The sequence below is a fragment of the Passer domesticus genome, chromosome 11 (genome assembly GCF_036417665.1).
Source record: "Passer domesticus isolate bPasDom1 chromosome 11, bPasDom1.hap1, whole genome shotgun sequence".
NCBI lineage: Eukaryota > Metazoa > Chordata > Aves > Passeriformes > Passeridae > Passer > Passer domesticus.
In genome coordinates, this window is record NC_087484.1 from 2,009,086 (window position 1) to 2,035,922 (window position 26,837).

The following is a 26,837-nucleotide window of genomic DNA, read 5'->3' on the forward strand; positions in this document are numbered from 1 at the left end:
AGGTTGATTTTTCTGCATGTTATATAAAGTCCCTTTTCTATTTTCCAGATCTGCCAATGTGAAAATATTCCATGAAGTGAGAGACTGAAATATTTAACCCATTTTTAGAGAGCAAAGTAAAATTTGAAGAAAATCCATTAACTGTTGGAATTAAATTCATTCATACCTTTGATTTAAAGCTGTAATTTTGATTTTTGGAAATTGAAGCATGGAGGATTTTTGAATGATAAAATATTTGCTATTAAACACAATATGATGGTGTTCAATTGCTGAGTACTGATGGAGGTACTACAGTATGCACAGGGCTGTTTTCTGAAGTTTGGAGCAGGAATTTGAGCAGGAACTTAAATAATTTATCCCAGTGATTCTGGGAGGCTGCTGGGAGCCAAAGGAGCCAGGTTTCCCATGGGATCATTCCAGGGCACAGGGGATGTGGTGATGCCCAGTAGTTGCATTTCTCCCCGTGTGATGTCTTTTCATCAGAAGATGGCAGCAAAATCTTGTTAACTGCAGCCCTGGCTCTCCTCACACATTTCTACTGTCAGGGACTGTGGGATGCTGGGCAGGGTCTGCTGGAGCCAGCTTTGACCCCGTTTCCTTCTCCCGCCACCCCAGAGAGAGCCTGATGAGGTAGATCAGATGGGTTGGATCCTCTCCCTCCCTTGATCTCACAGGGCAGCTGCTAGAAAGGTGCTTCCACAGCCACTCTCTTCATGCTGGATGGGAAAAACAGATCCCAAAAATCTCCTTAGCCTGGAGCCAGGCTCTGCTCTGTGGGGCCCAGCAGTAGGAGGAGAGGCAATGGGCAGAAATTCCACAGGGAATTCCACCAGAACATGAGGTAAACCATTTTTACTGTGGGAGTGACTGGCCACAGAGAGGGTGTGGAGTGTCCCTCAATGGGATATTCCAGACCCCTCTGATGCCTTGTGCAGGCTGCCCTAGAGCAGAGGCTGGCCAGAGTTCCAGAATAAAGCAGGGATGGATTCAAAGGATCTCCTCCATGGATCCCCCTTGGGCAGCAGCAGAGCCCAGCCAGGGCTGCCCCCAGGATGAACCCAAATGGCCCCAAAATGCACGAGCGCTGCCGGGGTCTCTCCCTGGGCTCAGCTCTGCTCCATGTGCACATTGCAGTTCAGTGTCCAATCCCACTGCAGCCCCTGCAGTCCCACCCTGCTTGTTTTTCTCTCTGCAGCCCACGGGGTTTGTGCTCCTGGGCTGAGATTGGGATCATTTGTCCTTGGTGCCCAGCTGGAGCAGGAATTGTTTTGTCTCCCTGCTCTGTGCACAGAGCTCACCATGCCCTGATGTGAAGCTCAGAACTGCACACTAAAGCAGCACAGAATGTGAAACATAGAAAAGCTAAACCTGAGGCATCACCTCTGGACACAACCCAGTGCCACGTGCTCTGGGATGGCCCTGCAGGAGCGGGGAGGTGACACCAGTGACTGACCCACTGTGGGCCTGACCCATCCTGGAATTCCACATGGGATATGTGGAAGCTCATCTCACTCAGCTGGGGGAACTGGTGAAACTGGAAATGCTCCACTCTGGGGACCCCAGCCACAGCCAGGGCCCTCTGTGACATCCTGAGGGTGACATCCTTGGCCATGGGGGGAAGGCCCAGCTCTTTGTGTCATTTGGCTGCACCAGCATGTTTTGGGTGGTCTCTCTTTGCTGGGATCACTTGTGATGGACTTTTCCTGTGGGAGTAGCTGTGGGGTGGCCACCAGTGGGCTGTGGGTGGTCCCTGTCCCTGCCATTGCCCCTGCTGAGTGCTGGACTCCCTGCCAGGGGCTCTGGATCCAAACCTCAGGTTTTACCTCCACATTGCCTCTGCTTTCCAGCCACCAACCTTTGCTTTGCTCAAACAGTGCTGAATTTTGCATTTTGGTGTCTGTCCCCTCAGTTTTTGGGTGCTGCAAAGGCCCTGCTGAGGAGCTGAGGTTCAGCTGGAGCCAGCACCAAGCGTTTGCTGGTCGCTTTAATCTCTTTAATCTTCCCTTGGCTCCCAGTTGCTTTTTGGGAGCTGAGTGCTCCTGCTGGAGCTCAGGCTTTCCTGGAGGGCTTTGGCAGCACGCTGATGTCTGTCTTTCTATAGAAAGAACATATCCAGAGGCACCTTTCCTTTCTCTTCCCACAGAAAATGCCGACTGCACGGCTCTTCTGCTGCTGCTGCCACACAGAAGTGACATACGTTTTTAGATGTTTTAATAGGAAGTAATATTTGTGTACAATAATGCCTAGCAGCATCTGAAATATCATCATATGTAATTCATACAGCAGGCATGAGCTGAGCCCTAAATGTCTTCTTTTTCTAACATTTTTTTTCTTTTTTTATACCAAAATGGTCTTAGTTTAACTTCGAAATAGGCATTGAATTTCTCTATGGCATTCTGGGTATTTTCTTGCTAAAGAAGTGTCTGTAATTTCTGATCTGTAATTAGAACCCAATTTAATAATTACATGTCCTGCAAGAAAATGTTTCTTGAGCAAGGCTTTGTTCTTATGCAGCTGCTGGGAGCACAAAGATGGGGATTATAAGAAATAGTTCAGATGAAAACGAACTGGTAAGGGCAAAGTACCTTCAGAAGTGATCAGAGCTGCTGAAGGATGAGTGGAGTTGATCAAATTCACTTTTTATCATATATATTGTGGAGATGTACATCTCATAAGCATGCATGGCTTAAATCACTCTGGATGCAGAAAGATTAATTTTTGTGAGTGCTAATGACATTTTTTAATATGAAATTTAGCAGATCAAAGGCACTGTTTGAATGGCTTGTCTTTCCTCTGGGAAATTCCATAATAAAAAAAAGCTAAACTAAAAATTCCATATGAGTTTTCCTAGGGTTTCCTTCCACGAAAACCTTTATCAAGCATATTATTAACTTAAGGCTAATTCAGAATCATTTTAGCCTTAAACATGAATAATTTCAGACTGACCTGATGACAGGTTCAAATTCTTTCCTAACTATGAAGCTCAGCTAAAGGATCATATACTCATTTCATTAACTTCTTCTTCCAGGCAATATTGTACCTTGGAAATGACTTAATTAGTTGAAATTCATGGCAAAGGTATTTTGGAAAGCTGCCTGGACCAGGAGATGTGTGTAATACAGATCTGTATTTCTAGTTTGTGCTGGATGAATTGATCATATAAAAAGGTTTATTTCTTGGGAAGATCTTCAGGGAATGCTGAGAAGTTAAAAATCTATGGAAATGGCCAATTTCCATAATTGTTGGAGACAATTGCAGAGCTGATTCTGGGTCTCCCTACAATTTTTGCTCCCCTGCTGTGCTGTAGTGTTGATAAAAGGGGATAGCTTTGGGCTCAGGTGATTGGGAAAGGACAAATAATTTCCATTAAGAAGTTCAGCTGGTTTAATTTTTTCACTTAATTATAGAGTCATTAAGGTTGGAAAAGCTTTCCAAGACCATCGAGTCCCAGCTGTGCCAGATTCCCACCTTGTTCCCAGCCCAGAGCTCTGAGTGCCACATCCAGGAACTCCTTGGACACCTCCAGGGATGGGGAATCCAAACCTCCTTGGGCAGGCCCTTCCAAAGCCTGACCACCCTTTCCATGGAGAAATTCCTCCAGGTGTCCAACCTGAGCCTCCCCTGGCACAGCTGGAGGCTCTGTCCCCTTGTGCTGCCACATGGTCACTGATTTCCTCCACAAAACATTCCTCAGTGTCACTCATCATCTGACTGGTGACAGAATGTGTGGTCACAGCTGGCCCGGGCAGGTGGCAGAGCTCCCGGCAGATGTTTGCAGCTGCAGAGCACAGCTGGACACAGCCCCACGTGTGGCTGGGTAAGAAAGCAGCCTAACAGAGGATTTCCAGGTATGCAGAGAAGTGTGCTGGGAACTCTCTTGAAGGACTTGTGCTTAAATGTGGTCTGAAATATTAATGTGACCTCCTTTTGAGGCCAGGGGACTTTCTCTAGCACTTCCATATGTTGGAGACCCTGGGGACACTGGAAGGCTCAGGCTGGCTCTGGATGAACATGACAGTGTTGAGATATTTGCCCCCCAACACTGAGATGAGTCCAGACTTTCCTCCTTTGTCATTTCTTCCTCAGCTTTTGCAGAAGGAGATGTGAACAAGGACAGTCAGGTTTTGTTTTTCACCTCCTATCATGGGCTGAGGAGTCAAACCTCATGGATTTTTTTTCCCAGGCTGCTGCTGTACCTGTTCCTACTCTTCAAAAGATTAAATTGAAATGAAAAGCAGCAGCCCAAGCTGATAAATCCAGGAGGACGTTCCTGTGTCCTCAATCATTAAAGATGGATGTGCTCAGTCTGAATCTCCCTGGAATGGGAATGTGTTATTGGGCCTCTGCTTGAACTTCCAGGGATTGTGAGCTCATGACATGTTGCCAATCCAGGTCTTTCCACAGAGATTCCTTCAATTTCAGAGACAGACCCACCACCTCCAGCACATTTTGGGCTTTTCCTGGTGTTTTCCATGGCAAAGGGCTGAGTGAGCCTGGTGTTCTGTCCAGCCTTGTAGGGGATCACCTGCAGAACTTGGGGTCTTGGCAAAAAGGGGTGGCTGGTGTGACTTTATGGGGGTGTCCATGGTGTCTTCTGCAGGTCTGGCCTTGGAGAACTCCCTGTGACCCTTGGGATTGCTCTTGGTTTGGATGGAACCCCACCCAGCCCTTCCTTGTCCAAATAAATCGAGTCTGAAGTGCTTTGGATGTAGTCACTTCCAGTGTAGTTTTTGAAGCAGATTTTAGTGTAGTTGGAGCCACCTTGGGAAAATTCTGTCCTTTTCCCAACCCCAAAATGGAGTTGCAGGTGGATTGTGAGGACAGGAATTTGTCACATCAGGCACCTGCAAACACCAGCACGCGGCGACATTTTCATGGCACTGCAGGAAAATCCTGAGGGATTCGGAGGAGGAATCTCCTCCTCCCTGCTGACAGCCAAATTGCAGAGTGCCGTGGCTAATTGCACACTCCAAGTGTCTCCAACATTGCAATTCCATGTAAAAAACTGCCATCCTTGCCCTGGGAACATCACAAAGCCATGCTCAGCAGTCGAGATATTTTATACCTTTCACTGAACAAAAAGAGTGGCTTGTCCCCAAAAAAATGATGAATATGGAGTGCTACAACAGAGTGTTTTGGTCCTGTGAGAAGATTGATGGATTTGGGCAATGCTGGGGTTTTTTTCTCCCCCAACAACCAAGTTCTATTGAAAATCCTCCATTCAGCACCTCCCGAGAATTAATTGAGCTGCTTTCTGTGCCTTGGACTTATTTGCATATTTCAGCCTCCCCTTTCTAAAACCATTTAAAAACCCAGTCACTCTGGGAATCACAACATCCAAAGGCTGGGAAACCACCAGGTAAACACTCCGGTGTTATTTCCATGGAAATATTTCATTTTATTGTAATTGAGCAAGAATTAAGATAATATTTTATAGTGACATATGGCAATTACCACTCAAAATGTTTCTGAGAGACTTCTGAGTTGTTTATACCATTGCTGGAAGTGTTGTAAAAACAATGTGAAATTCCTCAGGAATTGGATTATTTGTTTCTATCCAGGGGATAATTTCCTGCAGCAGAAGTAAACTATTAAATTAATCACGCCATATTTAAAGGGCAGCATTTGCATTGGTCTGACCAATGAATCATAACCAACAATTTCCTTTTTATAGCTGAGAGGAGAGGAGAACACACAAAATATTAGGAAATGATCCATAAACAGCTCTCTCCTACAAATGACAGTTGTACATTGGGAATTTTCATTTAGGAGAACCAAAAACCAAATCCCAGCTTGATGAAGACCCCTGGAGAAGTCCTGGCCCTTGTTCCCTTTTGTGAGTAATTCCAATTTCCTTTTAGGGATGGAAAGTGGCTGGTGTGGTGTCCCAAACTGTGGCTTGGGTCTTAGTGGGTTTTTTTTGGCATATGGGTTGTTTTTAATGAATTCAGCACTTGTGTCTTTTGGGGAAATCTGGTTATTTTAGCATTAGAAAGAGTTAATTTGTGGAATTCTTTCCCAAGCAGTCACGTGAGAATGGCTATGAACATTAACCACATCAATTATTACTGAAGGATTCTTAGTCCAATGGACTTGACCACAAACTCCTTAAATTCTGCCATAAATTCTGAGGTTGCCATGAATTATTGCCATTATTTTCATGAGCTGGTGTTGGCAGCAGCATGAGAGATGTTCTGGTTCTCCCAGTGACTCGCTCCTGGCCTCAAGCAAAGCACTTGAAGTGTCCATGGCTCACCTGAAAAAGGGACAGCAGCACTTCTCTCTGAGGTGGAACTGGTGCCAGCCCTCCTGAATCAATGTCTGAGAGGTGCCTGAAGTTCCCAAAATGAAAGATACCTTCAACAATTCAGCATTGCTGGGGAAAAATCATAATTCCTTGCAGTTGATGCAAAAGGAGTTTGAGGTAGTGCAGTCACCTTCTGTTAAATGCAGAGAATTCCCAGGTTTCCTAAAAAATTGAAGGGGTAATTGATTATAATTTTTTTTGAGTTAATGCTGGAATCAAAGGAAGCTGACAGCCTGAATTTGTTATATCAGAGACAGATTCCAGCTCTGAAGTCACTCAGTGTCACCTTTGGGAGGCTGGGGGAAATGATGGCTTTTTGTGACAAATCTTTGCATGCTCCTGGTCACGGAAATGCTGCTTTTGGTGAGCACAGCTGCCCAAACTTCCTCTCCAAAGCCCCTGAGGCTTCCTTGTCCCCTCTGAAAGTGGCTTTGGTGAACATCTCCAAGTGTTCCAAGAGATGCAGGGAATTCCCCTTGGGATGGAAGGAATAGTGCAGGGATGGAGCTGAGGAGGAGTTTCTGAGCAGAGCCATCAATCCTCCTGCTCCTGCCTGATTCCTTTGGCAGAAAATTGGATTGTTTGGGGTTCAGATAAATCAGATCTTGGCTGCCTCCTGGCTGGCTGCTTCTGTAGGGGTGTGGCATTGGAGAAGCTCTTCGCTACACTCGCTCCAAAGGTGTCCAAGCCTTTTGTGCTTCCCAAATCAGTGCTGTGCAGTTTTGTACCACCCAGTTCCTAAACAATATGTATAGTCCAGGTTTCAATATTCTGCTTTTTTGATAATTTCTGGTTTATTTTAGGATTTTTTTTGTGTTTGTTTTGTTCCATGCATCTCCTGGGGAAGGTGAAGAGTGATTATGGCACAACCAGATTGAGGCTGATAACAACAGAAACCAGCTCAACTCTCAACTTTCCTGCTTCAAAATAAGATCTAAAAAAGCAGGCTAAGATTTTCTGTGGACAATCTCCAGCACCAGTTAAAGAACTGAATTCTTAAAAGCAGAATATAGCGAGAGTAAAAAATCCTCTTTTTGCTGAGTGAGGTAGATAGAATTATAGAGTGGTTTGGGTTGGGAGAGACCTTCAGGACCATCGCATTCCAAACCCCTGGACACCTTCCACTGTCCCTGGCTGCTCCAATCCTCATCCAACTTGACCTTGGTCACTGCCAGGGGCAGCCACAGCTGCTCTGGGAATCCCAGCCCAGCCAGGAATTCCCAATCTCCCATCCATCCCTGCCCTCTGGCAGTGGAGCCATTCCCTGTGTCCTGTCCCTCCATCCCTGTCCCCAGTCCCTCTCCAGCTCTCCTGGAGCCCCTCCAGGCCCTGCCAGGGGCTCTGATCTTTCCTGGATCCTTTTCTCCTCCAGGCTGATCAATCCCAGCTCTCCACAGGGGAGGTGCTGTCAGTCATTGCTCATCCCTAACACGACACCAAGGTCTGTTCTCACCACAGGCACGATCAGATGTTCATCCCAATATTCTTATACACCTGTAGGATTTTTTAAATAATCCTTTGAAAAGGAATATTGCACCTCTCCACAGAAAACCAGGAAAGACCAAGAGATAAGGCCTAAAATGCACTGAACAGCATTTCCAGAGGTGCTGCTTCCCATTCCAGGTTAGCTGAGAGAGCTTTTCCCAGATCCAAGGCAGACCAGAGATGCTCTCCCAGGCAGGAGAGCTGAGACTCCTCATTGGAAATTACTGTGCAGTGTTAACCTAGCTCATGAACTCTCCTTGTCTATTCCAATAAAACATGAAAACCACCCCAGATTGTGTTAAATCCCTGCCTTGGGATGAGATAAGGCCTCAGGATCATCCATGCCCAGAGAGCATCTGAGGAGGAAAATTGTATTATTGGTAAAACTAGAATTTAAAAAAAAAAAAACCAGAATATAAAGCACTGCATATTCCACCCCCCCCCCCCCCCAATTTATATTTTTATATTTTTGGATTGTTTTGCTTTTACCCTCCTTACCTTCCCTTCCAACTTTCTGAAATCCTTTTGGCTTTTTAATTATGCTCCAAATCCTTCCAACTGCATCAGCAAAAAGTGGCCTTTGGTGTTTGCCTCTTGTGGAGCTGGGGAGAAGCCAGATCCTGTCACTTGTGGAAGTAACACTTCTGGCAGAGCTTAAGACAGAATCCTGAAATATTGAATAATTGACATTCTTAGTTGCAAGTGGAGATTTTTTGTCGATAGGAGGTGGCTGCTCTGTTTGATGATTGTGGAGTGTCTGAACAGGGAACAAATCCATGTCTGGTGCTCTGCTGGAGAAGCTGGTGCAGATGGAAGGTGGGATGCACACCTGGAAGGCAGGGATTCTATTCAACAAAGGGGAGAGGGACAAGAAAATTTGGCTGGAATTGGAAATTAAAGCATTATTTAAATGTTTTCATAGATATAAAATTGGTTTAGAGGATAAAAGCATTATGGGAAGCAATGGAAGGGGACAGAGAGAGCTGGAAGATGAGCACAGGGAGGGATTGAAAGGAATAAAACAGAACTGGTAGTGGGTGAGTATTTGTAACAGAAATTACTTAAATTTGAAATAATTACATTTATTTTGGATAAAATATATCTCAGCCTGCTAAGCAAACATTGTTCATATAAAAATTTGAATATCATTTGACTGGAAATGCTGATAAATTTGTTTGGTCCCACCCCATTTCTCTACAATGAACTAATTTGGATTCTCAATCCATATTTCATGCTGGTTAATTTCATGTATGATAGGAAAAGCCATTTTTATTGCAGATGACTTCCTAATACTTGGATTCTTTTAGTTCAAAAATATATTTTTATATTTCAGGTGTTGATCAAGCACACCCCACTCCTGAGCAGAAAAGCAGAATTTAAAAGGAAATTTCAGGTGATTTTTGCCTACTTAGAGAATGCATGGAGCTATTTAACTGGGAGTCAAATAGATGAGCTGAATAATTAATAAAGTCAGTTTTTCCTCGCCAACTTTCTTAAGGAACTGCCTGAAAACTTTGCCTTTGAGGGCTGACTTTGTCTTTCAGAGAGAAGTTGTTTATTGAGCCCTTTTCAAGCTGCTGTCAGTACCTTTGACACAAACAGGGCTGGATGGATCCAGCCTGCCTGGCTGCCCAGGGCTGATCTAAATTCACCTGAAACCCCACTGAATGAACAGAATAGCCACGTTGTGACACCAGATTCCCATGGAAAAGCTGGAATTGCCTCTGGATTTTGTCAGCCCCGTAAAAAGGCACCACAAGCAGAAAGTGGCTGGGTGTGAGTTGGGGAGACTCAATTGCTGCTGGTTGGAATTATTGGGAAAGGTTTTGTGCAAAGCCTGCCCCTCCCAAACATTTCAAATTACTCTTTAAAAAAAAAAAAAAAATTAATCTTGCAGAGTAGATTCTCCCCCTGAGCATCCCTCCAGTCCTTCCTGCAGCACCCCTAAAATCCCACAGACTGAGGGTGATAGGACACTGAGTATCCTGGAGTGGCTCAATGGGATTGAAAAGCAAACATCAGCTTAAATAGCAGCTCTGAGCAATAAATTGATTTCCAAAGGGACAAAATAGATCTTTTTATACAATCTCAGGCTCCTTGTTTGATATTTAAACCCATTTTTCAATAATTGAAAAATCAACTTGAGGGGATTCACTCTCATGTGCACAGGAGGTTTCACACAGCCCAGCTGGCTTGGGCTCACTCCTGAGCTCCAGATCTTGCCCCAGCTGGGGAGGAAATCCTTCACAATCCTTTCTGATTGCCAAAAACGATGAGTCAAAGTCCTGACAGAGCAGCTCAGGGAAGATAACAGCAGTGCAGCTCAAACTGGAGACAAGGCTGGAAAGGGAACACAGGGACGGTGTGGAGTCTCTTACAAGAGCATAAACAAAAAATATTTAGAGCTCCCCACTCTCCTGGAGGATTAAAATGCTTTGGCAGGGAAATAGGAGGAGGTTTGGTCAAAAGTCTGAAAGGTAAAAAGTGGCAAAAGAAACTAGGAAACCACAGGGTGATTTTGGTTGAAAAGCCTTCCAGGATCATCGAGCCCAAGCTGTGCCCAATCCCCACCTTGTCACCCTGCCCAGTCCAGTCGCTCCTTGGACATCTCCAGGGACGGGAATTCCAAACCTCTCTAGGCAGTCCTTGAAGGAGAAAAAAACCCAATTAAACCAGCTTAGAAAACAACACAACTGCTTGAATTGTGGAAGTGAGCAGATGGCATTAATTCCTTGTGTCCTGTCTTTTCTGCAGGGAGCCTTTCTCACCTCAGACCTCTTCGTGGTGTCCTCACTTTTCTGTCACCTGTCCCTTCCAAATCTGCTGTAGATGAGCAGTTGCCCTTAATTTCAGCTTCTTTCTTATGTAGCAAAGGGGAAAGGCAGAGAAGAGGCTGGGGAAGCTCCAAATTGATCTGGAAATATGTACAGAAACATTTCCAGAGAAGAACTCACCTCCCAAAGTCCGTGTGTTAATTTCCTACTCCCTCTTTTCCTCTTTAACTCACAAACAGCATTTTCCATCAGTCGTGATTCTCTTTGGGAAAGCTTTGAAACAGGCAGAGAAAAACCTCTTTTCCCTGTGTGCTCCCAAATCAAGGCAGTTTGGAAGAGACAGAAGGGGATTCAATTTAGCCAACTCAGCTCGTGCAGCAGATGTCAAAGCACGGAGCTCGTTTGTCATCAGCCTTCGTGGGGAAAAGTTTGCTCTCAGAAACCACTGAAGAAAACAACCTTGCTTGTATAACAAGCCTCGTTGGCTGCTGGATTTTCAAGCAGATGCCTCCTTTCCTCAGATCAAATAGTTGAAATATCATCCCTAGCCAGGTAAAGGGAAAAAAAACTTCATTGTCTGCATCTTTTTCAAATGCAGCTGAAAAGCGCTTCGGGTTCTGTGTGGGCTTTTTTTTCCCTGTGTTTTCAGATCAGTGCCTGTGCTGTTCTGGCACTCCCAGGATCAGTGATAACAAGCAGGTCTAGATAAGACATCCAAATTTCTTTTTGCTGGGAGTTACGACTTGGTAGAGCTACAGTGCTCCCAGGATGTTCACTGGTACATATTAATTTATGGAGCATTTTTATTTATTTATTTGTCTTTATGGAAAAATAGAGTGTATTTATTAAAAAAAAAAAAAAAAAGAAAAAGCTTTCAGGGAGGATTTCTTAAAAATAACCCAGTTTTGTGCCTTTTTCAGTGATTTGACAGTTTTGGACTGCTGTATTTACACAGTTGATTCATGACCTTTTATGAGGTTGGACCTGATGATTTCTGAGGTCTTTTCCAACCTAAATAACTCAGTGATTTTGAGATCTGTGGGGCTCTTTGCTGAGTAAAGGAACTCCAGCTCTTAAATCCCATCCTTCATTTCCTGTGCTTTAATTACCTGTGACCTGCAGTGATTCAGTGTCACTTAAGAGAAAAAAGGTGCTTTATAAAGAAATCATTTTCCTCCCTAGAGTCCCAAAACATTGGTTTCACATCCTATTACCAACACAGGGTCGTGCTGTCCAAAAGACTTCTAAGGCACCCTGAATTCTGTGTGTTGTTATTATAAAGATAATGAAGTGCAGTTCTTTCAGCTAGTATTGTTTGCAGAGGGTGACTCCAGTAAATTATTGGGGAATAATTTCCTTTTAAACTGTGGTGAAACACAACCTAAGGAGATTTCATTTGTCTCACTGAAGCCTGTTTGAAGGTGTTATCTGCACAGGTTTTATTGGAAAAGGAGGAGTTGTTGTTGCACCTGGAGGATGATGGTTGTGCACCCCAAGCCCCGACTCAGGAATTGGGCTGAGCTCTGGATTTGGGAAGAGTCAGACAGGAAAGGTAAGTGAAGCTAAAGCTAAAGGATGTGGACATGAAGGTCCAAAGAAAATCCATCCTCCATCCTCGAGGAATGAGTTATTAGCATGGATGGAGGTTGTTTTTGGTAAAAGCCAAACCAGTTCTCTACGTTTTTATCCTCAAATAATTATTTTTTTCTAATATTAAAAAACCAAACCAAATCCTCTGGTGTGACCCATAAAATTTAAGGTAATGGAGAGCATAGAGTCAGGTGAGGATTTATTGGGCTGCTGGTTTGGCTGGGAGCTCCAGATCCCACCTGAGCTCCAACACCTCTGCAGGAACCCATCCGACTCTGGCTCCTGGGAGAAGCATCCCAAGTGTGGAAAAATTTGCATCCAAGAAAAATAATTGCTGGCTGAGGCTTTACTGAGCTGCTCCTGAGAGGTTCAGTGACCTCTGGGCTGTGGGAATTGAGTGAAAAACACTGGGAGAATTTGCTCTGCTGGGGAAACATCCACACGAACCCAACAAACACCAGGAGCTCTTGGAGATCTGCCTCCCTGGGCCTGTCTCACTTGAATGCAGTTGGAAGGTAAAAACAAACTTCAAAATGTCCAAATAATCCTAAAAGGTTCTCACTGCAGAGCCCCCAGATTCTTGATATAACAAAATTCACATTGGATGTCAAAGCCCAGCAACTGGTTTGTGGTTGCATTAAATCCAGGGCAGTCCTGGAACAGAAATCCAAGGAACAGACACTTTCTGAAGGCTGTAATTGCAAGGATTTTCTCCTTCTGTCCTTTTGGATGTAAAATGAACAGAATATATTTTGGAGATAATTTTCCAAATGTTTCAGTTAATTTTTCCCTTGTGCAAGTTGATTTTAAACTTACCCATGTTAATTATTACACATGCAAAGGCTTGACACCTTTCACTACACCAGGCTGTTCAGATAAGTCAGATAATCATATTTTTAAATTTTTTTAGCATGTCACATTGTAGTCAACAATTACTGAGTAGCTTTGTTGTGGTCAAGTGCCACAAAGCAGCAGCACAAACAAAAATTTCCAAAATTCATCAACAAATATATTGTCCTAAAAAAGTAGGCTAAAACCCAAGGCCATTTGTACATGAGAAGGTTCCCTACCAGAGCTGCTAGATCACTATTAATTTATTTGACAGCTTTTAGGCTGAGTTCAGATATTAGAGCTGTCATTGTAAAATACTTCCATTTTTCCTTCAACGCTGCTTTGAGATGCTGCTGCTTTGAAGCTGTGTCAAAGTAGCTCTGAATCAGGAGAAACTTTCCATTTTATTTTTTTGTAAGTTGAAAGTCTGAAGAGCCTCAATATGCTGTATAAAATTGTTCTGAGGATCGAACCTCCTCCTATGGTACCCTGGAGCATTCAGTCACTTTCAATAAATCTCTTTTAATAATTTCTCACTTGTCCTTATTATTACTAACAGCCAGAGCATCTCAAGGCAATGTCAGAGTAAAGGCTTTGGCTGGATGCAGGAGGAAGGCTTATTTGAAAGTTAACATGAAGGAAATGTAATCCAAATGTGAACTTTTTGGTGGAAAGTGACTGGGGTTTTTTTGCATGAATTTACAGATGGTGTCGATTCTGTCAAAAAAGTCTCAGTTTCTTTGATTTAAGAAGTTGTGTTACAGGGTAAGGATGTTGAGAATGGAGTTTGGGAGGTCTGTTTTTCTCATTTTTAAAGCTTTGCTTTCATTAGTTTTCTTTCATTATCTCTGGAAGTGCTGCATTCAGCATCTGCTGGGAATATCTGCCATTAAATATCTCCTGAGATATGGATTTGGGTTACCTGACTATCTCCCTATCCTTTAACAAAAATAATCAACCACAACTTTCCACTAAAAGCATCCTGTGAGTTTGGGGAAGGCTTTTCATCCACTTTATCTGGAGTTAATTGCAACCCCCTTTACTGATCCCCACAGTGTGGATGAAGAATTCCAACTGGATAATGCTCCCTTGTCTTCAGCTGGATGTCAGACTGATTTCCGATGGATTTATCCAGGGAGTGATCAAAAACAAATTCCAAGTGATTATCTGAATAAATAAATATAATTCCCGATGTGGAGTGAGCTGAATCAAAGCCAAACCTTGACCAACAAATCTTTCAGCACCTCTTGTGCTATTCCCAAGGTTTCTCCTTCCAGCAGCCTCCTTCCTGTGATCCAAACTGCATTCTCTGCCCTAAAATTGATTTCCTAATGAGATTTTTATTTAAAAATGTGGCAGCTGAAGGGAACCCCCACCAAGGCACTGCCTCCCCCTTGAGCCATCGTGAAAATATTTCATCTCAGGGCTACCCCACTACTGAATGTGCACTTCTTTCCTTGAAAATGTTCCCAATTCCCATCGAAGCCATCCTGCAGGAGGTGATGTTCCTTGTATCACCTTCCTTGTTTGATAAGGAAGGACAAAATCAGGAAGAAATAATTCATTTCTTTGTGGTTTTGTGCTTTTTGTTGTTGTTGTTGTAGGACTGCCAGGAAGAGTTTTCAAACAAGGTTTGGGGAGGGCGAGCGAGGCCAATTCTCTCTTTATGGTTGCTTTTTTCCCCTCATAAACCAACCCTCAGCTTTGCTACCAGTCTATCATGAAGGAGATTTAATCTCTATAAAGCTCTTGACAACTGCAGTGATAATTTCAGCCTCCCAGTTTATGAGATTATAAAAGGCACTTTTCCCTCACCAGCGTGAAGAGCTGGGTTTAGCCAAGCTGCAGTGGATGATTCAGACCATTCATTTTGTGCCTGAGAGAGATCCTGAACCCTGGCAGTGCCTTGTGACCAAGTTATGTGGTGTGGTTTGCAAAAAAGAGCCAATTTTATAGGAATTGTTGTAACACAATGAAAAGGATCTTTTCGAAGCGTAGCTTTCAAAATACACCCATAAAACAGTGCTGGTGGTTACAGGGTGACAGGAGCATGGGAAGAGTAATCACTAGGCTGCATTTAATATAAAATAATGGAGTTTATAGGATATTGGGACGGAAAACAGAAGTTTTTTACTTACAATGAGCCATTTAATGGAGCACAATGGAATTTGGAGGTTGGCATCTTCTCCTAGGTGATAGGACAAGGGGAATTGTCCTCAAGGGAAGGTTCAGGTTGGAGTTTAGGGAAAAATTTCTTTACTGAATGGGTGATTAAGCATTGGAAGTGGCCATGGTGGAACCACCAGTCCTGGAAAGGTTCAACAATGAGCAGGTGTGGCACTTGGTGATGTGGATTGATTGACAAGGTGGTGTTTGGCCAAATCTGAACTTGATCTTGGAGATCTTTTCCAACCTTAGTGATTCCGTGAGTTCTCAGAGCCTGGGAGCTCCGTGGCTGTTCCCTGCAGCCAGAGGTGTTGGAGCAGAGCAGAGGAGCCCGCACCGTGCCCGGGCTGGGCGTGAGGGGCTCAGGGTCAGCTCTGTCACCTCGCTGTCCTCACCCTCAGCAGCTGGGCCAGCATTCCCAGCAGACATTCCTGGGAGCAGGAGGAGAACAGCAGTGACTGGGGAGGTCATGGAGCAGAACCTGTTTTTCTCTGCTGCTGTCAGTCCTTGGTGTTACTGAGGGGAAAAGAGCTGGGAAAGAGCAGAGCCCAACTCTTGAGCCACGGGTTTGGCTTCCCCTCCTGGGGTTCTGGGTGAAGCTCTTGGATCTCCCAGGGTTTTTTGATTCAGAGGTCTGAGGAGTAAAAGCAGGAATCCCATTTTGAGGACTCAGGAGGGCAGGGCATCAATGCATAGTCCTTTTCTGTGCTCACATATGAAACCTGGAGGAAAGAAATTGCGTTTCCTGGTCGGTCAAACTTGGCTGAATCTGGTGGATGGCTCCAAAGGGAAGAGGAGAGTGCTGGAGGGAGATGGGGAATATCTGTGGGACTGCCTGCTTCTCAGTTTCTCAGCAATCAGGGTAAGAAGACTTCAGTTCTTCCCTCAGGGAATGGATTTCTTGAGGGGAAGGTGAAGCCTGAGGTTTGGGTCCTTTCCTGGGTGGTGGGACTCCAGCCCAGGATGAAAACAGACAGAGGAGTCGGGGAAGGCTCCCAGAAGGTCCAGAGGTAGAACTGGAGTCCTGACAATGCTGCAGATGCTCCAGAAACATGACAATAGCAGCAGATAAATATTTTAATTAAATATTTCACATATCAGTCGTAATTACTTCCAATTAGCGCTAATGAAGTAAGGATGGTGCAAACAAGCAATATAATCTGGTGATAAGCATTTTTTAATTAATATGAATGGCATGGATGGCACTAATTGACTCCGTTTGGGTTTGATTTTTTTAATACTTTGGTGTTGAAAAAGTCTCTTTTATTTTTTTGAGCTCCTTTTCCCCACTCTCTCCCTTTCCTTTCCTCTACTGCAGCATCTTTTGCTACTTGGAATTAAAATATTTTGAGTATCCCAAGCTCAGTTTTATCCAAGAATGTTTACTGTCTCAAATTTATATTTTATATAGTGATGAAATTAAATCCTTGCCTCGTCTCCATTACTGCAGTTCCCATTATTAACAGTACAACTGAAAATTGGATCTTTGTGAGACATTTTCCAAAAGCAAATGCACCATGCAGGAAGAAGATAAGTTCAAATGCCAAACCCATCAAACCAAATTTGAAATCTTCTCATACTCTCAGATATTGACATTCTTTATCAATATTTAAGATTCTTTTTAGGAATCCCAGGCACAGAATATTTGGTTCTTACTCTGATGAGGAATCCAATATATAACTGTCTACAAAATGTGGCTTTGCCAGGATGAATAAAGCCTTCCAAGTTATCACGAATCGTGCCCAGAAGATTTGTGGCGATGGTTTTCCCTGTTTTCTCTGGCTTAGGGTCTCCGAAACCCTGTTCAGGCCCTCATACTCTGTTTTACTTTCTCTTCAAACTCCTGATCTTGTGTCAATCCAACTCTTCTGTAAAGATTTGTAGGGGGAAAAAAAATGAAATGAAATCCAAGATTTTTACAGGTCCATTTTCCCCTGAAATTTTACACAAGAGTTTGATGCAGGGAACTCATCCACCTTTCGCAGATCAGTGCAGTAGTAGCTGGGAATTTTTTGGGAACAAACAACCACATCTAGGATTGGCCTATAAAGTTTTAGGGGTGGGAACACAAATAGAAACCCACTCCTGCTAATCACAGTCCTTTCCCTGCCTTTGGTAGCTTATTTTACAGTTGGATGGCCAACCTTTTCCTTTGATTTCATTTAATCAAAGGGATTTAATGTGGGATTTTAATGACTCCTGGAGATCCAGGAGGAGCTGCCAGTGTTGGTGTCTTCATTCCCTTCTTTATCAGTACAAAGGAGAGTGTGAACTGCTGCATTAAAGACAAACATTGATTAAAAAGATTTTTTTTTTTTTTAGTGCAGCCTCATTTAGTCTTTTGAAAGCCACCAGAGAGGATAATTCCATCATGCCCAGGATCCAGGGCTGATCCAGATCCTTAATTCCCTTTGCTCCCCTGGAACCTGTGACCATCAAGAACATTTCAACGTCAGCCCTTGGACAGGAGACCATAACTCTTTCCATTCCTAAAATTTAATATTTTTAAGACACATTAGGAGACAGTGCTTGAAGAGAACAAAAATAAATGAAAGCATAAAAATGAGTAACAATTATTTTCTCTGCCCGTTTGAGGTGAGCAGCGAGCAGTCATTGTCCTCATAAATCACCAAGTGTCCAATTTTGGGAGCAACAATTCAAGGAATTTCAGCCAGCAGAATGAACTAGGAGAGAGCAGCAGTTTTATTAAACATTTTCAAGACAGATTGTGTGGTTAACTGGCAAATTGGGGAGTCTATAAATAAAATATGGAAGGAGCAGCCAACTACGAGCTCCTTGTTTTACACACAGCTTGTCTCCATCAGTAAATCTGTTTTAAAAGCTGCTGGGTGGTTGATAAGAATTGTATTTTCTCTTTGAAATGATATCGTGTCATCCCAGCACCCAATCTCCTTGTGCTGGCGGTGTTATTGGGTGATTTGTTACAATAAATGTATTTGCTGCTCACTTTATGCTTGTAAGGACACATTTTCCTCCTGGTGGAGGTAATTAGACCTGAAATTCTCTCTCTGAGTGACAACTTCTCCACAGCCCAGGAAGTGCTGAGGTACCATTAAGGATAAATTTCATCTTGTCATAAAAATTGCTAAAAGTACTTTATTTTGCAGGAGGTCCACAAATCCTATCTACCTAAATGAAACTGGGCTAGAGAAGAGGTGGAAAATTACCTGGAATTTGTGAATTTCTTTTTTTAAAAATACTGGGAAACTTTTTGCTGGTTTTCCCTCATGGGTTTGATTAAGTTTTGCTGAGAAACTTAAGGAGGGAACTCAGCCCTTCTTTTTCTTCTGGAAGGGTTCAGCAGCATCCTTGTCTCTCTTGATTAAAGCCAAGTTTTACATGCTATTAAAGCTGAGTTTGTTTGCTACTGGTGTTTAATATAGGCAAGAAAAAAGCTGCAAAACCAGGGGAAAAAAACAGCAACAAAGATCAGATTTAGGCAGAACAAGAGATCTTAGACAACCTGCCCAATTAAAATTACATTTAAAGAAGTAATTTGAACCTGTGAGAATGGAGACTGTGAATTACAAAACGACCCAGCTCCTTGAGAATACAAAGCTGTGAAATTAAGGATCAATCCAAACTGGGACAGGGTTTTCCAAAGCCTTCCCTCTCCACTGAGCTGCTAGAGCCTATTTCAGGAGTCCTGCAGATTTTCCTCCCACAGTGGATAACCCAGGCCTGAACCTGGAAACAATGCCCAGTAGAAATAACATTTATTGCTGTTAATTCCATTCCATTGAGGAGGTTCCATCATCCAAGTTCAGCTGAGCAGGGCCAGGAACTGGATTTCCATTTGTGATTTGTGCCATAGCTCAGCCCTGTCAGTGAGGGATGGAGATTAGGAACTTCTGGGAATTAAGGGATCCTGAACAGCTTTAATGTTGCTTAAAAAGTGCTGGTTAATTTGGAGTATCCTTAATAATAATAATAGTAATTTGAGTGTCCTTATCACACCCAAATGGGAGGTTTGGGGAACGTGATCTCAGGATAAAGGGTAAATTCCCAACATTTTTAGGTAGGCAGACGTAAATCTGACAGGCTCAACTGAGGTCAAGTTCTAGGTGGAGAAATTAAAAGCCTCAACAAAAAGAGAAATTTGAAGCCTCAAAGAAGAGAGAAATTTAAAGCCTTAAAAAGAGAAGTTTAGGCTATTTAATAGATGCCTCCTTTGGATTTTGGAGTCTTGTGCTTCCAGAGGGCCCCATTCCCTCTCCATGCAGTCGATGGGATGCTCCCAAATGAGCATGGCCCAGGTGCAGCCCCCTCTGAGCTGGGTTTTTGGAGGCTGCTCCCTGCTCCTGGCACAGCAGCTGGATCACCCAGCCCAGCATTTAACTGCAGCTGGAGCTTGGATTTGCCTTTCACCCATGAGCCAGGAGCTGCCATCCAAACCTTGTGGATGAGAGCCCATGGGCAGAGCAGGAGTCTCCCTGGCCCTGCTCCACTGCAGCAGGATCAGGGCTGGAGCCAGAGCAGCTGCTGCCCTGGCTGATTTTGGGGCAGCAGTGAATTATCCCTCTCCCCACCCGTTATTCCCAAAACCTCTGTGTTAACAGGCAGCTCCGTGCTGGGGCTGCAAATGCTGTGCAGGAACATGAAAACAGATTTGGAAATAGAGAATCTGCTCCCAGGGCTAGAGAGAAGTTGCCAAGTGTGAATTCTCTTTTCCTGTGTGGCTTGAAATTCTGTGGAGTCAGTGGTTTGAAGGGACCATTGAGTCACAGAATGGAAGGGCCTTAAAGCTCATCCAGTTCCACCCCTGCCATGGCAGGGACATCTTCCACTGTCCCAGATGATCCAAGCCTAATCCAGCCTGGCCTTGGACACTTCCAGGGATCCAGGGGCAGCCACAGCTGCTCTGGGAATTTCATTCCAGTCCCTCCCCACCTTCCCAGGGAGCAGGGAATTATTTCTTCCTAATATTTAATTTAAATCTACCCTGCTTCATCTTAAAGCCATTCCCCCTCATCCTACAAGTGTGTGCCCTTGTAAAAAGTCCTTGTGGAAAGAAACAGGAGAAAGCAGATGAAAGTGTCAAACAGGAATATATTTCAATATGATTACATTGCCCTTACACTGGCTATGTATTTATATGTGCACTGTTAGAGGAAGGGCACTGCAACTCCAGAGTGATTTTACTTTTGTAAAAAATCTCCATTTACTCCAACACTCCTGCACTGCTGCAGCTCTACGGAGCCGTGTCAGTGTTATCTGGGAATTTCTGCAGGAGATTATTCCTGTAGAATTTGAATGGCAGAGTTTGTGTAGTTTTGCCAGCTATCCTTCAGATTTCCAGAATTTTCTGTTATAAAATAAAAACACACCTTCAGCTGCTCACATTTCTCCCACCTCTCCTACAACCAGAAATTTCCCAAAGTCTCTCAGACTTGCAGAAAACAGGATGGATTTGGATCCAGAGGATCCGAGGTGTTGGTTCCAGACTTTTCTTCTGACAGGGATTAGGATTTGCCCCATCCTGGCCTGGAATGTCTCCCTTAAACCTTCCATGAAGGCACTGTCTTGGGTTGGCAATGCAAGCTGTGGCTGGGGTGTATATTCCATTCCCATCTGTCAGAGCTGGGGCAGTTCTCTGCTGTTCATGGGGCAGTTTTTTCTTTATCTCTCCCACAGCCAATCCTCCCTCCAGGAGATCTCTGCTGTCCATGGCCAGGGAGTGTCCCTGCATGGCTGAGAAAATTCCAGCATCCCATGGGGAGATGCTCCGCCCAGGGGAGGAGCCAAGCATTCCTACCTGGATACAATCTGAGTCTGGGACAGCACAGCAGCCTTTGCCCACTGCATTCCCAGAGGAGCAGCTTTCTCCTGCCCTGCATTCCCAGAGGAACACCAGGCCCATCTCCAGCAGCCCTGGAGCTGCAGAGGAAAACTGCAGCCTTGTGCAGGATCCCTGCTCCAGCAGAAGCACAGCTGGCACTGCAGGAGGGCTGAGCCCCCATGGGATGGGGCTGTGCCACCACCCTGACCCACAGGGCTCAGCTCCTGAACTGACTCTGGCTGTGGTTTTTTGTACTACTGTATTTTAATTTTTATTTTATTCTTTCCCTAATAAAAACCTGTTATTCATACTCCCATATCTTTGCCTGAGAGGCCCTTAATTTCAAAATTATAATAATTCAGAGGGTGGGGGTTTACATTTTCCATTTCAAGACAGGCTCCTGCCTTCCTTAGCAGACACCTGGCTTTTCAAACTGAGACAGGCACCACAAGAGTTTTGTGTAGACCCAGCTTGGAAAATGGGTCTATGAGGTCACCCTGTGATGCTTTTTGCCATCTCCAAAATTAGGAAACAAACACCTTCATTTCCTGCCACCTCAGTCTTGAGTTTTGCCCCCAACCCCTGAGATCTCCTGGGGTCAAACCAGGTAACCAGGAACCGGGGAGTCAAAAGTGCAGTGCGAAATTTCAAATAACTTTTAATTAATCTAATTAAAATTAATTGCTTCTCCTTCTTTGGAGAGTCTGGACCAGGATAAGCATCCCCATCTTCCACATGCAGCCCTTCATCTCTGCTCGTGTGCTTTGAAGTGAGTTTTTCCAGCTCTGCCATCAGCTGAGAGGTCTATATTAAGTAAGTGGAGAAGCTCTGCTTGTCTCTCACATCCCAGGATGTTTGGCTGAATTCTAGCATCACAGCTTTAGTAGAAAATGATTCATTAATGAGGAGATGCAATAAAAAAGGCAAAATGTGTGAAAGCTCTCAGGTATTTTTACTTTCCTCTTTAATGACTGTTCTAATACGACCATTGACTCTCTATTTTTTTCTCTATTAACAGTTTTGTTATTAATTTGAGGTCAAATGGTGTGAAAACCCAATATGTTTAATTTTGTATCTCTATTTGTGCTTGAGTCTAAGTAAAACTCTGACTTATTTAAAAACAGGGCTGTTCCAAAGGATTAACAGTAGCTCCAGTTCCCGTTAAACTTTTTGGAAAGGCTCAATCCAGCCCTCGTGTCCATCAAAAATCAGAATTTGCCACAAGTTCCCCTTGGAGCTGAGCAGTTCCACCACACAGGAGATGATTCCTGTCACACCTGGACAGTTTTTAAAGGCACAATCCTGATCTTGAAGGGGAATTATTGTCAGCCAGCTGCCCCAGAGTGCCTCTCACATGATGGAATTGTGGAAATAACAATAATCCATCATCTACACGCCTTAATTATCATTGCTTCAGCTTTTAATTATTGAAAGGTTTGATGACAAGATATTCCTTAACATTTAGTAAAGTTAAAATTCCTGGGATGAGACACAATAATTGAAAATATTCATGTTGTTCGCATTGCACCTATTTAATTGTTTTGTTTCTTTATTTGGGTTATTACAAAAGGGAAATAAAAAAATCTTGTTTTTAAAGGCATCTTCTTCTGCCAGCCAACTTTTCACCCTCAGTGGTCCCGCAGTGAATGAATTATTGGGGACTTATGAACATATTAATCATCTCCATGGAAACAGTTTGCAATTTCACAGCACAGGAGTTTGACTTCCCTGCATGACAATGAAAAAAAAGGAAGGATCTGAAAAAGAAGAAGCTGAGGAGAGATGAAAACCCCTCCAAATTTAGACCCAAATTTGGCAATAACCACTCCTGCTCTGGGAGAGGAACCAGCATTTCCAGTGCCCCCAAGACCTCTGGAATTTGCAGCCAATTCAGGTTGTGGATCCTTCAAAAGACTCAACATGCCCTCCATGTAGGGCTTTGCAAAGGGAATTAATTCCTTTTTTTCCCTCTGCAATGGTGTTATTTAAGGAATCAGCTCTCTGGGATGTGCTTGGCAATGGTTTGAAGCTGGAGACCTCAGTAAATGAGAGAGGTTTTGCACTGAGGAAAAGGTGTTTGGTGTGAGGCTGGGCACAAGTGTGGATCAATAACACAAATATCAGGGGTTCGGGGCAAGATGGGGAAGGAAATAATGAAATTTTAAAGCCATTCTGTAACACAGCAAAACTCAGAGAGAGAAACACCAGGAGCACAGTCAGACAAAATTTTAAACTGTTATTTATTGGAATAGTGGAACATTGTTGGAGCACTGGTGGCTTCCTCCAGCAGGGCAATGTCCCTCCTGTGGGAACCCCGAGCAGGACACAGCTCCTGCTCCTGCTAACACTCCTGAGATCCCATGGAATTCCACTTGGATCCAAGCTTTAATCCCAAAACACTCCCTGCAGAGTGTCAGGAGGGGCTCTCTGCCATTCCAGGAGGGCCGTGGGAGGCAGGTGGGTGCCTGGAATTCCCAAACTGTGGGAATTTGCTCTGTTATCCCTCCCACCCGTGGGACCTGTGCTGCAGACCAGGAACAGCTGCTGCCCCTTGGGGAGGAGGGGCTGTGGGAAGGGAATTTAGCAGAGAAGGAAGGGAGGGAGGGGGGAAAGATGAAGCAGAGCTGTTTGTTGGGGTGTGGAATTCATATAATCCATGGATTGATGGATACAGAAGAATTGGATATTTCTGCTGGCCTGTTCCTAGGAATGGGACAATTGCTGTTTTCAAGGTAAGGAGTTTGGATTAGTTTTTTGGGGTTTTGTTGGGTGGGTGTTTTTGTTTGGTTGGTATCTTTTTTGTTTTGTTTTACCTCAGTTTAGGCTGGGGGAACAAATCTGTAATACACTTTACTTGCCAGCTTTGTCTAGCACTTCATAGATTTCTTTGGAGATTTCTGTGTCATGTTTCCAGCGTTTTAGCACGAGGAAATTCCACATGAAGCTGGGAGGAATTGGCCTATATCAGCCAGAGCAGCTGCTGTGATGAAGGCAGGCAGAGAGATGAGAGAGGAATTTTGCTGAGGTGAATGGTTAATATGCTTTTGTGATAATAAGGGGCTTATTTATGCTGCATTAATATTTTGTACCACTGCTGTCTGCTTTAATGTTTAATCTCTCTGCTGAAAGCACTGAGAAACCCTTTTTAGCACAGTGGTTTTGCTGTGCTGGGAGGGACGGGGCAGCTTTTCCTGAGCCTGGAGAGAGCTTTGGGGCTGGGATTTGGCACCTCTGTGCAGCCCTGCTGGGGCTCCTGGGCATTGCTGGGCCTCATCCTGGCTCCTCACCACCAGGAACAGTCTTGGGATCATGCAGGGAGCAGGAGCAGGTCTCACACTGGATCACAAATTATCACAGGCTTGGGATGGGTTTGGCTGCCCTGCTTGCTCATGTGCAAGGGCTGTTGGAATAAATCACACGACTCAATTTCCTTCATGGTGGAAAAAGGCCATTCTTTACTCACAGAACTCCTTTTATCCAGTTTTATAGACCTGTGTGTGACTCCAATTGGTCAGGAGCTTTCTTGCCAATCACTTTATTGGTTAATAACAAGTTGTTACCCTGTATTGATTGGTCACTCAAACCCCTGTGTGTACGTGCCTGATTGTGTTTCCAGGGCTGCTTTCCCTCTGTGTTTTCCTATTTTGACAAGCCTGGGCAAAAACTCCTGTGTTGAACTGCATTTAGTAAATTTACAATCGATACAAACTTACCTTTTTAAGAGACTTTCCTTTTTCCTTGCTTTAACTGTATTAAACTCTGCACATTTACCTGTATTGAACCTCCGTGCCTGCTTCCCTTGCCAAAGGGACTTTGCATTCCTTGTCAGGGCTCAAATATTTGTTCTTTAGGAATTAGCTGGACTTCATTTGGACTTGCCATTTAGTTTGTAATACCAAGAGAACTCGATTTTCAAGACGAATCAGGCAGTTGTGTATTTAGTTCTACCTTGATGCTGCAGCTGTTGGGAACTGATGATGCCCTGAGGCACAGATGGGATCTTCCCTCTAAGGAAAATCGGGGAAAAAAAACCCCAACCCAGTTCTTTCTGGGACCTTGAATCTGTGAAAAATCCCAATTTTTTTTTGGTCTATTAACATAGATTTCTTTTAGGAACTGGGAATAAGGGAAAAGCCACCACAGAACAGAGAGGAATTGGAAAAGCTTGTCAAGAGGGTTGTTTCTCCTTTATATTCCTTCCAAGTTTTCCAAGCAGGATTGAAGGTGGCACCTGAAAAAGTGCTGCTCTCATAATTTGATTAAAAAACAGTTTGCACCTGGTATTAGGGAAAAAAAAAAAAAAAGAAGGGAGCTTGGGATTAAAAAGAAGTGAGATAAGGGAGCAAGAAACCCGGAATAACAATGTGTTTAGGGGTGTTTTTACAGCAAATCCCAGGATGGTCAGGTTGGAAGGGCCCACAGTGATGCCCTGGTGCCACCTCCCTGCTCAGGCAGGGTGATGGCACAGGATTGTGTCCAGAGGGCCCCAGAGAGGGACATTCCAGGAGTTGGAGCCTTAAACAAGCTGACAAAACCCCAAAGCAGAGCAGACCCAGCTGTGCTGGAGGTGTGGGATGTGTCTTTAGGGCGTCCTGCAGATCTGGGAGTTCAGACTGTCCCACTTGTCTGCTCAGGAGTCACAAAGTTGATACCCCAGAGGCCATGAAGTTCCTTCAGGATAGTGTGATGAGAACCTTCAGCCTCCTTGTAGATTTGAGCTGCGTGCTCAGAGCCCTTTGTCATGAGGGAGCTGCTTCTGGATGTCTGCTCAAGGCGAGAGGGGTGAAGTAGTTGGGTATTTTTAGCTCTTTTCCATGCCTGTGGTTTTTATATGCTAATCTGTTTGTTTCTTTCCAGCCTTTGGAATATTCATTCCGCAACATCTAAAATTTGACACCTGCTGTAGCTTGTATTATCACTTTCACCCTCAGAAACCCAGAAATTATTAAGGTGGAGTAATTGCTATCCTATTATATAATAACTACTTTAATCCAGCAATCATAACGTGATTTGAAATGAACCCTTTTGTGCCATTGATTTTGGAATAATTACTGTTATATTGTACTTCTGCAAGAGTTATTCTCAGTTAACCACTTGAAAATAATACGCTCTACTTATTGAAAAAAATAAATCTGATTATCCCCCAAAGCTCAATGTTCTTTCTACATCTGTGCCTCAATTGTCTGCTGGTGACCTGAGATGCTCAAACAGGCTCCTTCCTTTCTGTAACTACTCCAGGAAATATCCGTGGGCCAAATTCCTCCTTCCAAGCAAACTTTTTTAGTGGGGGCTTTTCCCTCTGAACAAGGGATGTGGTCACTGTTCAACCCTGGTGGGCCTGACAGTTGCTTAATCAGGAAAGAGTGATAAAGACTCAAGGAAAATGCAGGATTTCTTTCCGCTTCCTGCCTTCAAAATCTAATTTTCATTTATCTTTCTATATATATAAAAATTTCCAATAAAACCATCAAATTTGGTCAAATGATGTTTTGTCCCTTTGAAGCAAGACTGATCTGGAAGGAGGTGCTATCCATATTTAAAGATATGAAGAAAAATATCCTGTGGTTGTTGATTATCCATGGGAGCATTGCCATTTTCAGTGTTTTGTCCTTCTGGACTTATAAATTCTCTCTGGGAGATGTTTTTTTTCAGTAGGGGAATCATGGAAAAATTGTGCCTTCTCAGCTTTTTCTGGTTCCATGGAAGCTCTGGTGTGGCCTCTTCCCTCCTGTGTTGCAGAATGGAGAGGAGGGAAGATGTTTGATTTATTTCCTTTGTATCTTTCCTTGCTGGGAGAGCAGGGATGAGTTTGGCTCCTTTAGTCATTCACCAACCTTTGCTGAAGAGATCAGAGGTGTGACATTCTCTGTCTGAAAGTTAATGA

General features: G+C 43.8%; 1 long non-coding RNA gene across 2 annotated transcripts in view; it reads left to right on the forward strand.

Moving 5' to 3' along the window:
- The window catches only part of LOC135278632 (uncharacterized), a 31,114-nt gene extending 17,693 nt beyond the window's left edge, over positions 1-13,421 (forward strand). The window contains exons 2-7 of one of the 2 annotated variants that reach the window (XR_010346084.1): positions 3,695-3,848; positions 5,770-5,836; positions 9,126-9,185; positions 10,806-11,118; positions 11,988-12,118; positions 12,418-13,421. This is a non-coding gene — a long non-coding RNA (uncharacterized LOC135278632). The remainder of the gene's footprint in view (positions 1-3,694; positions 3,849-5,769; positions 5,837-9,125; positions 9,186-10,805; positions 11,119-11,987; positions 12,119-12,417) is intronic. The other variant, XR_010346085.1, reaches the window with a different exon arrangement.
- The last annotated feature ends 13,416 nt before the right edge of the window (positions 13,422-26,837 follow it).